At 36.2% G+C, this 14,389-nt stretch overlaps 1 long non-coding RNA gene and 1 pseudogene across 3 annotated transcripts in view; one reads left to right on the top strand and one right to left on the bottom strand.

The window, feature by feature from the left end:
* Positions 1–11,378, bottom strand: part of LOC141419797 (ubiquitin carboxyl-terminal hydrolase 27-like) — a 43,613-nt pseudogene extending 32,235 nt beyond the window's left edge.
* Positions 1–14,120, top strand: part of LOC141419578 (uncharacterized) — an 84,576-nt gene extending 70,456 nt beyond the window's left edge. For all 3 annotated transcript variants that reach the window (XR_012444215.1, XR_012444214.1, XR_012444216.1), the window contains one exon: positions 12,716–14,120. This is a non-coding gene — a long non-coding RNA (uncharacterized lncRNA). The remainder of the gene's footprint in view (positions 1–12,715) is intronic.
* The last annotated feature ends 269 nt before the right edge of the window (positions 14,121–14,389 follow it).

The following is a 14,389-nucleotide window of genomic DNA, read 5'->3' as shown; positions in this document are numbered from 1 at the left end:
AATATCCTCCATACTCCATTAGATCTGCAGCTAGCCTTTGGGGGAATTTGGAGTTTTAGTAAGCCTAAAATGGTAGTGCTGGTCCCATTTCCCAAATACTGAAGCAGGTGAAAGATCCTCTCTTGATACTGATGAGGAGAGATCAGGGGAGTATGTGGTTGAATTCTTCTATTTCAGAAATCAGGAAAGTGCCATGTGAATTCAATGAAGGGAGGTGCCCAATCTGCTCCCATATTTATGACTTGTCATGCTGGTTATAGATTTCTGTGTCCTCTTTTAACTTGAAAGGATGGAGTGGGCAGAACATGTTCCAATTTCCTAGTACTGAAGGAATAAATTCCTAATCCAGTTTATGCTTTCCAGATTTTTAAAATTAAATAATTCTTCTATAGCTATAGATAATTATTTAACTGAAACACAGCATGCATAATTTCACAAAATAAATTAAATAGAATGCCATTCAGTCACAAAAATATTAAAACCTGTCATTCAGAGCAACAGCAAAGATCAAAAGGATCACAGTTTGAAGCCAGCCCAAATGAAATGTTCCCAAGACCCCATCTCAACTGATGTCTGGTCGCTGTGTCAAATGCCTGTCATCTCATCTATGCAGAGAAGCACAAATATGAGGATCATGCTTTAGGCAAGCCTGTGCATAAAATAAGACCTTACTAGCTGGTAGAATACCTGCCTTGCAAGCACAAGGCCTTGAGTTCAACAACCCGGTACCACCAAAAAAAAAAACAAAACAAAAAAAAACTACATGGTTCTTCACAAATATATACAATTTTATGTTTTTATGTATCAAGGCTTTAAAATTTTTTTTAAATTAGAAATTGATATAGTCTTATAAATTGGGAAAAATGTTGAATTTTCATTAAAATGTTTAGTGCGAGATGAATTGAAGTAGGAGCTTGTCTCTCTATAGACCAGGCCAGAATGTCAAATACCCAAACTAAAGAAATGATGGACATACACTTTCTGAGAACAGGTTTATTCTGAGTAGGGGAAATAGAGTGGCCACCAGAAAATTCCACCAAAGGGAGGGGTCTTCTCCCAGAAGAGGATGTCTTCCTTCAGTATTCAAGAGAATCCCTTACCTAGTCAATAGTCTACATTCATCTAGGAAAAGTCAGAAGATATCTATTGAGAATGTCCTGTTGTAGTGAAGATCATCTAGAATGTACTTGTATGTTGGAGGGTAGAACAGTATCTTAGTCCAACCTGAAAAGGTTTTGCAACAGAGTAATTCTACATTTGGTGAAATTTAAGCTTCAGACAATAATATGTCTCATTATTCATTGCTTATCTGAAATACAAATTTTATGAAATGTCCTGTATTTATTTGCTATATCTGGCAAGACTCCTCCTGGTATCCTGAGGAAATAAAAGAACTTGTAGATACAAATAAGGAAATTGAAGTAGTATGTTAAATCTATATTAGAAGAGGACAACCAACACATTCATAAATGAGACACAGAATAAAAATGGCAAATATTATTACTAGCTAAAACTGGATTAAAAACATGTAAGAGCCAGTTTTGAAAAGTCAAAATGAATAAAGTAGTTGAAAATTCTAAACAGGTTGTGTGGTGGCTCATGAAATCTAAGGTAGCCTCTAATGATCTCTACTATCATTCACACTCTTGTGTAGTGTAGTCCTCGCTCACATCATACCAGAATTGGCAAGTATAACTGCTAGAACACACCAGAAGTGAGGGTATGTCACTACTATTAATACAGACACTGCTGCTTTCACCTTGGAAGTGATTTTCTCTCTCTCTCTCTCTCTCTCTTCCTTACTCAAAGCCTTTTAGAATGACCCACATAGTAAGGAACTTGACCCTTCTTTCAGTAGTTACGTGGTTAACTATCTTGGAAGCAGATCTGCAAGCTGCAGTGATGCCTTCAGATGACTGATGGACTGAGGATTGCTGTCCTAGTTGATAGTCTAACAGCAACCTCATGAAAAACTCTATGTCAAAACCACCCAGCTGAACTTCCTGATTCTTTTTTATTTTTAATTTTGGTGGTACTGAGGTTTGAACTCAGGACTTCATACTTGCAAAGCAGGTGCTCTACCACTTGAGCCATACCTGATTCTTTGACTCTCACCTCTGAGTGAATGAATATTTGTGTTTTAAGTTGTTAAATTTGTGGATAAAATTAGTTACACAGCAAGCAATGACTAATAGAAATCACATAAACGATGCAAAAAATGAACTAATGATTGAAGACATTCAACTTGTACCAATGTATAAAATTAAACATTCATTAAAACTGTCAGGAAAGCAGAGCAGGAATAACTAGCCTGCAGAAAGATGTGAATAATCTTCAGCAACCCATCAAAATCTGATAATTAATTTCCTGCCAAAACAAGACTCACATCTCTGTCCCTCATAGCAAGAGGTAGTTTTAGCAAACACTAGAGTGTTCTACTTCTGACCCTCAATGGGTGAATCAATATCCATCTGGATCATAGCTCTCAGCATTTCCTTCAAAATATGAAGCAGGTATATTGGTGTAGTATGATGTCATGGATTGAAAAAATGTTGGACAAAATCTGTAAATAAATTTAGAAAGTGAAAAATGTTGGCAAAGCTGGGTATTGTGGTACATACCTGTAGTCCAAGCTACTTGGAAGACTGAGGCAGGAAGATTATTTGAGTCCAGGAGTTTGAGGACAGCCCGGATAACATGGAAAAACCTCATCTGTAACAGTGGTGGCAGCAGTAATAATTAGGCAAAGGGGATATTCCTCAGCCGATGAATCATTAATGTATAAATACTTGACAATTTAACCTACAGTGTGCAGAAGTGACAAAAATGTTAGCAGGTTTTTGGAGAAAATGGTTTTCAGTGAAGATTTAATTAACACATTGACAAACAAGAAAAAGATAATTCAATTTTATTGAAGCCTAAACAATAACAAGAACAAAAAAGAAAAGTTAAAAATCCTAAAGGTATACACAAATAGGCTTAAATATACCAACAACAGGTTGAAAATGTCCTACAGTACTTAAAGATTGTCAGTATGTCAAAATGGAAAGATTAGTGACCTGGGTAATATTTTAAAGTGTTAGAAATGGTGTTCTAATTTCTGCATGGTATCATGTTCGCTTTGTAGCTTTCAACCTCTGAGACTGAGAAATGAAGTATATTGCCCTAGAATAAGAAGGGTTTAGTAAAACAAAAGGTTTGAAACCAGCTTTGACAGGCTAAATTATATAATTTCTCCAGTTACACAGAGAAAACAACCTTGTCTGCCATAAGAGCTTAGCTGTGATATTGAAAAGAAAGATGGAATAGCATTAATAGAGAAAGGCTTCCATTGTGGGTCAGGAAATTAGGGGAAAGAGACAAAAGACACACCAAGAAGGGGAAAGCTGCTGGCCCTGTGTAACCCGAATCTCCCTTTCTAGGAGATACTTAATAGTTATGTAGAATGCTAAGGGAAGGTGAGCTTTTACTTAATTGCAATTTAGTACTCTTCACCAGGTGGAACGAAACAAAACCCACAAAATTATATGGTAGTTTTAAACTCAATTTTATCAGTAATTAAGTTAGAACGAAAGTGCAATCATTAAAAGTCAAAGATCATCAGAAAGAACTTTTTAAAAATTTAACTCAAAGCACATCTAGGTTAAAAGTAAGAGGTAGAAAACTATCATGCAAAGACTAGTAAAATAAAGTTGGCATATCTCTATTGATATAAAAGTCAAGAGATGACAGCAAAAACATAAAGAATAAAACAGAATAAACTTAACCAAGGAGGTAAAAGACTTGTACACTTAAAACTATAAAAATTGCTGAAAGAAATTAAAGAAGACACAAATAAAACAAAAGGCCTCTCATGTTCATAAGTCAGAAGGCTTAATACTGTTAATTATTAAAATGTCCACATTACCCAGAGCAACCTACAGATTCAATGCAATCCCATCAAATTTCCAAAGACATTTTCACAGATAAAGAAATAACAATTCTAACGTACATATGGAATCATGAAAGACCTACTATTATTCTATTTCCTAAGATATTGCAGAAAGCAGAATAAACCTGACTTCCAAATATATTACAGAGCTACAGTAACTAAACCAGTATGGTACTGGCATAAAAATATACTCATAGACCAGTAGAACAGAGTAGAGAGCACAGGAAAAAACTCCTGCGTATACAGTCAAATGATCTTTGACAATGGTGTCAAGAATCCACAATGAGAAAGAACATTCTCTTTAATCATTTTGGAAAAACTGGGTATCCACAAAATGAAATTTGACCCTCACCTTACGTAATACATATACTTCATCAACGCAAAATTAATTAAATTTTTAAGTGAGACCCTAAACTGCCAAAACTCTAGAAGAAAGCAAAAGGAAAAATCTCCTTGGCATTGGCCTTGACAAAGATTTCATAGTTATGATAGTAAAAGCATGGGAGTGTGACAAATACTGTAGCCACTGTAATTTCAGTTCTGTAGCAACAGTCAGATTATAATGACTCTGGGATTTATTATTAAAAGATTTTCAAATTAAAAAATTGCAGTTCACCATTTTGTCATGGACTGTTCAAATGCAGCTTTCCTCTTAAGTTTGTAAAGTAATAGTTGTTATAACATGCATGAGTTCTAATTACACCTAAAATATGTCTTTTTATGTCCTAGTGAAGCAGTCATAGTACTCTCTTTAAAGCATATGACAAAAAAACAAGTGACTCTACGAATGCAATTTGGTTTCACCTCTATATTCCCCATCAAGAAGACGTTAGAAAAATAGTGCTACAGAACTGAAATTTCAGTGACTGTTACATCTGCCACACTCCCACTAACTAGGCCCATTTAGCTGTTGAAATGAAGTGATGGGAACACACAGGCTCTGGAGTTCTTCCTGGACTCTCTATGCTGTCTTGTAGTGCCCCTGGCACATGTGTGAAGTTGCAATCCAGAGCGATGGGTGCATTCTTTGCTACAAATCTATATATCTTAGGAATGCAGTCAGAACTCCCCCAACCCCCACTGTTCAGAGCCTTTCCTAACCACCTTGCCAACCCCTGCACAGGTCCCACTGGTTTCCTTACTGGAAGAAACATAGTAAATAAGAGATCATAGGAAATGTCTCTTCACATATTTCAGTTCTCTCAGAGTGGGTTTGTGTTCTTCACCCACACTTTGTCCAGAAATAGCCAGTAGCAGTATTCCCTACTCTCACGTTCATAATAATTTGTAGATCTACTTACTTAGATCATCCTTCAATTAGGGGTTGCATTGGCTACCTAACTGGTGTTTCCCACAGACTAGTCCCTCAGTAAAAACGTTTATATCAACACAGCACTGCCAATTTAGTTACTTTAGGTTGTAAACAGGGATGGAGTGGGGTGCATAGATATCACTCACCCTCATGTATGTAAACCCAGTCATCCTCTGCCCGCTTTCACTCTGACAGTGAGTCTTCCTCTGTGTTTGATTCTTGCTTCTTATGCTACCCCATTCGATATTTTTTTGTTTTGCTTTTTTTTAAAACTGGGTCCCTTTCCTATATTCTTCCTTTGTACTTCAAATATTTTCTTTTTTTTTTAAATATGATTTAGGCACTTTTGTTTTTAGCTTTGTTTTGTTTTGTTTGAGATAGAGTCTTGTCTTGTAACCCAGGCTGGCCTGGAACTCATAGTCCTCCTGCCTCAGCCTCCCAAGTGCTGGGATTAAAGATGTGCACAATCAAGACTGGCCTCCTTCCTGTTTATATGTCTAACTACTAGAGTGAGACATATCCACTGTGGCCAGGATCATGTGTCATTGCTTTTTATATTTCCAGCATCCCAGACATTTCCTGAAAGAGGTTAACCTTCATCTCATTGTACATTGTGTTAGCTGATATTTTCTAAGGACCCTAGCAGGAAAGGCACCTACTCAGCTGTGAGCACTATAGATGTAATATTTGTAAGGGACCTTACCTGTGGCCTTTTTTTTCCTGTGTCATCCTCTAGCGGAGATACTCTGCCATGTTGCCCTTGGTTTCTTGCATGTCACCACACATCTTTTATGACTAAGGCTAGGCTGCTTGATGACAGAATCTCAGAAGGACACCCTGAAATTCCCCTTGGAAAAATGGGAGGGAAACAGCTTTGTGAAGTGCTGCCTCTAGGCAGTTGAGCACGGGTAATTTCACTTATATGCACCTTACAGTACTTCTGTGGACAATAAAACTGTTTTCTGCCTTAGTGTATGGCTGTAGGATGAATAGCAGAGAAACCTAGACCATTTGTCATGGGGCATTTCAAACAGTGGGACTAGGGAAGCATGTAGCTGACACAGTGCTGATCTTGCTTTTGCTGTGTCTGTAACTAATACGCTATTCAAATTCATTTGAATTCATTGCCTGCTTATCAGAAAAATCTATGGAAGTGTGACAAGCCAACTTAACAACTGCAGAAGTGATACCTACGACTATAGTAGCCAGTGCAGTGCTGCTTAGGGACTGATAGAGCACTTGATGGCCAACTGGTGTGTCATGTTGGATGGCCAAAATACTGACTTATTTTCCTTGGCAACACACACAGAAAAGAGCGGTTTTCAGCACATATGATGACTGAGAGCAGCATTTGTCAAATTTCTGTCATTTATAAAGCAACTGTAGATCTGATACTATGTCTGACACCAAACACAATATATTGTTATTTAATTGACATACTTAAATCACTTTAACCATATTTATTTAAAAGATAACTTGACAACCCTACATGAAATTCAAAAGCAGTAACTCTTGATGGAGATGTAATTATAAAGGAAAATTAAATGAAAAAATGTTTAAAATTTAAGTGGAAATATGGTATTTATCTAATGAACCCAATGCATTTGTAGTAGAACATCAATTAGTGTTTTATCTCATTTATCTTCTATTTTAGAAATGGGGAACAGATAAAAATGTAGCATGTTTCTCACAATCAAGTAGCCATTGTGGCAGAACCAGAAGGGAAACCTATGGCTATTTCACGCCATAGCCCAGAAACATACAGGATAGGTGGGACCACAAGAATTTTGTGAGCTTGTATCTCTTGCTCTTTTCACTCTGCTTCTAGCTTGTTTCTGATCATTTTCAGTCAGTTCCATATCTAGAGATCTCTTGCTTATTTGAACCATGTATTTTTGTCACATTGGGACCAGTCTCTTAAGGAGCTAGCTCCTGCTGATTGGCTTCCAGTTAAGGCCCTTACAAATACAAGTTTTAGCCTTAAAATACAACACAGAAACAATGAAATTATAATGTTCATTCCCTCAGGTTATGAAATAAAAGTCTTTAGGCTAGCATGGTAGTAAATGTAATAAATAAGAATCCCAAGGAAATTACTTTAGGGTTTTTTTTTTTTTTTTGGCAAGGAAAGGAAAGCAGGATTTAGAAAATATCACTCTCATTCTTTCCCAAGATGGCCTCAGACTACTTAGTTGACCCTTTTGCACTTATCTATTATGGTACTTGCTAGCACACATAACATATTAAATCAGTGATTGTGCATATTGTTCATATACTTAACACGGAAATGTTTGTATTTCTCTAAATAGATTATAAATTTAAGGCTGAAATGATGACTGACATTGAAAGTTATACCCCAGGGCCTAGCATATTACATAGCATGAGTAACCACCAGGATAGGCAGACCGAAAATATGTATTAAAAATATATAAAACAAGCTCAAATTCTAGAATATACTTCAAACCTAGTAATCTGATTTCCTGAAACTTTCCAGTGTCACAAAAGACAAAGAAATATAAAAGAGCTAGTCTATATTAAAGTAGAATAAATAGGTTTGAAAAGTAAATGCAATCCATGATTCTGGACTGGGCTCTGGATCAGAAAAAAAAAATCCTATACTGGAAATTAGCAGGAAACCTAGGGAAGTTTGAATAAAGACTATATATTAAATGGTTGCATTTTGTCATTTTACAGTTGACAGCATACAGTGGTGGCATAACAGGTCACAATATCTGACACTTAATCTAGAGGATTCGATATTAAGAACAATAAGCACAACAAATACAAGTGAATCATGTATGAGAGGTAGGGACAAACAGAGATGGCAGCGGATAATAGTCCAACATGACAAAACTATTGAAATTTGTGAATCTAAGTGAAAATTATATAAGAACTAACTGCTCTTTACTTGCAACTTTTTGAAAATTTTCTTTTTTTCATAATAAAAAAGTATCAATAAGTGTAATGTATGCAATTACATTGTCTTCCTAAAGGAAGACATGGTAACATAAACAACAGTGAAGACTAGACTTCCTGCATTTATTTTCCTATATTGTGGAACCTAACTTTTAAATGATCATCTAAGGATAAACCACAATACAGCTGCATTTAATTTGGTGAGCATTACCTACTGACAAAATCCGAAGTTTATACCATGGATAGAATTTCAATTGGAATCAACATGTAATTTTCTAAAGTATTAACCCAATTACTTGAGAGCCTCTGACAACCATCTGCTACTAGAGTAATTGAGAACTTCTTTTGTTGAAGTAAAGTTATATTTAAGTGCCAAGGCCCTATGTGTAACTTTCCATAAAGAAATCCAAAGTTCAAACACAGTATTTAAAACAACAGCAAAATTATTGTCTGACAGTGAGAATAAGAAAGTGAGGTGGAGCAGAATCTAGACCTAAAAAAATAAAAAATAATATGACATGATTGTTAAAGAGGGGAATGTTTGGTGGTGGTGGGAAGCAGCAGGTGGAGGCAGTGGGAAGGAGGGTGATGGGTGTATGTGTGTGAATATAATGGAAGTGCATTATATATGTGTATTAAAATAGTCTAATGAAGTCCAACAAGCCTGTTAAAAAGGAGGGAGAAGAAGGGAAGGAGGTTTTAAAAGAGTAATATAGATGGGGTGAATTTGGTCAAAGTACATTATATGCATATTATAAATATCACAATGAAACTCCTATAATTAATTTATGCTAATAAAATTAAATAGGAAAAAAGAACTCTGCAAGAAAGGAATTCAGCTGAACTGGTGTTGAACTGATCTTTTTTAAGTGGGTAAAAATGAGAAGAACTACAGAAGAAAGAAAGTGAGGTGGAAATTAAAGGACATTGCTGTCAGGCATATTTTCAAAAACTTTTCACCAGAGAATTGCTAAAATAATCCATGACTTGAGGTATCTAAATGATTTGCTTCAAAATACTACATTTGGAATAAATAATTTGTCTGTTCTGATAGTCTTAGTCTATTTCATTCTTAGATTTCATAGCTATAGAATTTAATCACCTTGTAAAATTCACTTAAAACATATACTAAACAAGCTATCCTTTTTTCAGTTTCCTGAAATAGCAAGCTTTTTGCCAAAATTATCATATAAAAATATCAAATAAGAGAAACAGTGTCAATCACTTGACATAGCTCTTTTCTGGGGTTGCTCTCTGTTCTATTAAACCAAATCTATTTGTGGGACTTGGAGGGTAGTGTGTGTGCAAACAGAAAACTCTGTTATTAATTCATGTCAATAATATATAGCACACATACACATGTATTAAATGCAATGCACAAGTATATCACGGTTATATCTTATAGTAGGTCTGAGACTCTTTTCCAACATTATTATAGATATTAATTCTTAGTAAAGTTATTCTACACTCAGAGAGGCTACTCCATGTAGTTGGCCACAAGGATTTTTGCAGGGTGTGAAAACTGTTGCTAACAAGCATAGGATGGGGCCTAGCATGGTGACATATGCCTGTAATCCTAGCTACTTGGGAGGCGATGATCAGGAGGATCACAGTTCAAGGTGAGCCCAGGCAAAAGGTTCATAAGATCCCATCTCAATCAATAAAAGCTGAGCATGGTGGTGAGCACCTGTCATCCCAACACAGGAAGCATAAATAGGACGATCACTGTCAAGGCCAGTCTAGGCATGAATGAGAGACCCTATTTGAAAAATAACTAAGTAAAAAGTTCTGGGAGTATAGTAGACTACCTGCTTAGCAAGCCCTGAGTTCAAACCCCAATACCACACACACATACACACACACACACACACACACACACACACACACACACACCCCAAAACAGGAAGGAAGTCATGGGACATAATTTATTTCAGGGAAACAGATGAACATATGCATTCAGGCAATACCAGAGTATAGTCCTCCAAGATCAATGTTTCCCTTTTGTAAGCCAATTGTTATTCCCTAACATAAAAGAAGATTTTTATAACTATGTCTACACTACTTAAACAGTTAAAATAAATAAATTCCTGCTAATAAATTCCAGTAAGTGTTAAGGTACTCAACACCATAGGCCCTCCCTCTGGCCCTTTGCCACCTCCTGGCCCTCAAGATACAGATCTTGATCTTCTTGATTTAAATCATGATCTTTCTCATGCATTCACGTTTCACAGTGTAAGTTAGAGTATCATGACTAAGGTAATGGTCAGCTATTCAAAAACATCCATGGTGAAATGGTGACATGAAAATTTTGAAAATATTTTCAAATTAAGTCATAGAGTCATAAGTACATATACTTTCCAATGAAACCAAGTGTACATGTGTTTACATCATATTCAGAGACACAGAAATCACCTGAAGGCATGTGGCAAAAGCTCTCTGACTTTACTGATAGACTTAGTTTCACAACTACCTTTTCTATGGTAAGATTTTAGAAAATACTGCCGGGAAATTAAAGTTGAATATCTACTGCTTTTCTTACACTCTTAATAAGAAGTTCATTTACCCCTAAAGTCAAGTGTTCTTGCAATGCACAACCACTACCATTCCTCCACCATGAGGAGGACTATTATCTTGAGCCTCTCCCTGCTCTGTTCAAGTCACAGACCTCATCACACCACCATACCAGAGAGAAGGCAGCTGTTTCCCCACAGTCGCTCACATTTAAACTCCTATGAGTGTTAGCAAATCTGCAGGCTGTTTTACTGCCATTCATAAATAAACAAACAGTTCTAGGAGTATGCCAGAAATTTTACTCAATAGCCAATGAATGGAGAAAGGGAGATCGTGCTCAAAAAACACCTTCTCCCCAAACAAGTCTAGGGTGTATTTGTGGGGTGGCAGGGCCTTTAACATGCTGGACAATTGCTCCACCGCTGAGCTAAACCCTGAGCCCTTGAGTATTTTTTCAGACAGGTTCTCTCTATGTAGGTCAAGCTGACCTTGAATTCATAATCCTCCTGCATTTGTCTCCCAACTTCTGGGATTACAGGTGTGTACAACCATGCCCAGCTGGGATTTGGGTTTTTACTAAGGCTGTGTTATGAGGAAGTGTGATCTGAATGCTGTCATCACAGATTTTAATGGAGAAGGGAAGAGATTTACAAGAATCAACACATTACCTCTTTTCTTCTCTAAATTGGGCAGAGTTGAACCTGTCATGTTGTCAGTGGATGTGGTTTTTTTATCATGATAATGAGCCCTAATTGTCTAGAATATCAACATGGCCTCTAGACCAGATAGCAATTTTTCTTCATTCATTCATCTGTTTATAGATTCTCAGGTATGTTCCATAACTTGGCTATTGTATATAATGCTATAAAGAACATGGGAGTGCAAATATCTCTTCAGCATGTTGATTTAAATTTCTTTGGATAAATACCCAGAAGTAAGGTGACTGCATTGTTTGGTAGTTCTATTTTTGCTTTTTTGAGGAACCTCTGCACTGTTCTTCATGGTGGCTGACCAATTTAAATTCCCATCAATACTGTACAAGGGTTCCCTTTTCTCCATATGTTGCCTTTTGATTTTGGATAAGAGCCATCTTACCAGGTGAGGAGAAATATTTCATCGTGGTTTTTATTTACTTTTCCCTGATGGTTAGCCATGTTGAGCAGCCTTTTTTTTTTTTTGAAAGTTTTAGCAAGGATTTATTTTAGTATAACAGGATAATGTACAGACAAAGGGGTGGGGGAAGAGGAAGAGAGAGAAACATTTCCCCATGCAGAAAATGGGAGCAAAGACTCCTTGAGCAGCTTTTTACTTGACTCATGGCCATTTGTATGCCTCTTTTTGGGGACAAGGTCTGTTCAAGTCCTTTGTCCATTTTTATTAGCTTAAATTACAATGCAAAGAGGTTGCATTGTAATATTTCCATACATGCATATAATGTACTTTGATCAAATTCACCCCTTCTATCTCTCTTTCTTAACTTTTTCTTTTGTTGATTGTTTTCTTTGTTGTGTAGAGCTTTTAATGTGACACAATTCTAGTTGTTTATTTTTGGTTTTGTTGCCTGTGCTTTCAGTATTATATTCAAGGAATCATTGCTAAAGCTAATGTCAAGGTTTTTCCCCATGTCGTTTTCTGAGAGCTTTATAGATTCAAATCCTATGTTTTAATCAATTTTGAGCAGATTTTTTGAATGGCAATAATGATCTGATTTTATTCTTTTTCATGCCTCCCAACACCATTTAATAAAGAGTCTTCTCTATCCATCTGCTTTTTCTTAACTGCGTATTCTTAGCACCGTAGTTGAACATCAGTTGACCACATATTAATGAGTTTGGACACTCTATTGTGCTTCATTGATCTATATGTCTGTCTTTATTCCAGTACCCTGCTGGTTTGATAACTATAGTTTTGTAATACTTTAATTTTGTTTATCAGTGTTATATAATTTTTGGTATATTACTTTTTCATGTCCTTGGTTTAGTTTATAACATATGTAATTCTTTTTGCTATAATAAATGTGATTATTTTCTTCATTTCATTTTCAGATAGTTCATTGTTGGACTATGTGGACAAGTGAAAGGCGTCTGAAAAGTTGTATAAGCATTCAATGGTTTATTACTCAGCATTAAAAAAGAAGGAAATTGTGCAATGCTTGACAACAAGAGTACACTATCCAGGTAATAGCAGTTAAAAGCTGAATGCTCCACTAATATGAGGTATCAAACTAAAATAGTCAAATTCATAAAAGTAGAGAGTAGGATGGTAAGTTCCTTGGGCTGGGTGGTAGAAGAAAATAGCAAATAACTCATCAATGGTCATAAAGTTTCACTCAAGAAAGATTTATAATAGAACTACAATATGATCCAGCAATACCACTCTTGGGCATATATCTGAAGGAATGTGCTCCAGGATATGATAGAATCACTTGCACACCTACTGTTTATTGCCGTACTATTTACAATGCACCATTTACAACTGATGAATGGATTAAGAAAATATGGTATAACTGTTGGTGGGAATGCAAATTAGTACAACCATTATGGAAAGCAGTATGGAGATTCCTCAAAAAGCTAATGGTAGAACCACATGATCCAGTGATACCGCTCCTGGGCATCTACCCAAAGGAATGTAAGTCAGGATACAGTAGAGACACCTGTACCCTGATGTTCATCTGAACACTATTCACAATAGCCAAGCTATGGAAACAGCTCAGATGCCCTACAACTGATGAATGGATCAAGAAAATGTGGCATATATACACAATGGAGTTTTGCTCAGCCATAAGGAATAATGACATGTGGTTGGAAAATAAATGGATGCATTTGGAAGACATCATGTTAAGTGAAATAAGCCAGGCTCAGAAAGACAAAGTTTGCACATGATTTTTCTAATACATGGAAGATAGATAAAAAAGAAAAATATATACATAAAACCAAACATGATCATATACAAAATCATTTGTAGACCATGTTTGTAATGGTGGAAATACTGTATGGAACTTGAGGAAGGAGGGAAAGGAAAGGAGAACAATAGAGCGTCAACAATATCATAAAACATGATACCTGTGGAGGTAGAGAATATAAGGATATATATTGAAAGCTGTTGAAAGAGAGTGGAGGCTAAGGGAGAGCAATGGAAGGTGTTGAATGGACCAAAGTAGAATAGACCACAGTGGGGACACATTGAGAAACCTCTTTGAATATCTACTTAAATATTAAAAATAAAAGACAGAATTATAAAACAGGTATAGTGGGGGAGGGCACTTAAGGGAGGGGCAGATGGTGAGTGAAGGAGATTAAGGTGAGAGTGTATGGTAGATGGACTCCATACACTTATATGAAATAGAACAAAGAAACCTCTTGCAATTGCTTTAAGTGGGGCAGGGAGGGAGTTGAGGGGAAGAGACAATGAGGGTGATCTAACCAATGTACGATATAAGCCTATTTGGAATTGTCACAATAAATCCCCCTGTACAAAGAGTGTATCTTAATTAAAAATATAAAACATGGTATATATGCACAATGGAGTTTTATTCAGCCATAAAGAATGAAATTATGTTGTTTGCAACAAAATTGTAAATGGATGAAACTGGAGAACTTCATGTTAAGTGTAGTAAGCCAGGCTCAGAAAGTCAAAGGTCGCATGTTTTCCCTCATATGTTGAAGTTAGAACCATAAGTTAAATGTATATATAGATACATGTATGCCTGAAGTAACAAG

The sequence above is a fragment of the Castor canadensis genome, chromosome X, assembly GCF_047511655.1.
Source record: "Castor canadensis chromosome X, mCasCan1.hap1v2, whole genome shotgun sequence".
NCBI lineage: Eukaryota > Metazoa > Chordata > Mammalia > Rodentia > Castoridae > Castor > Castor canadensis.
This window is presented reverse-complemented; position numbering and strand designations above follow the sequence as displayed.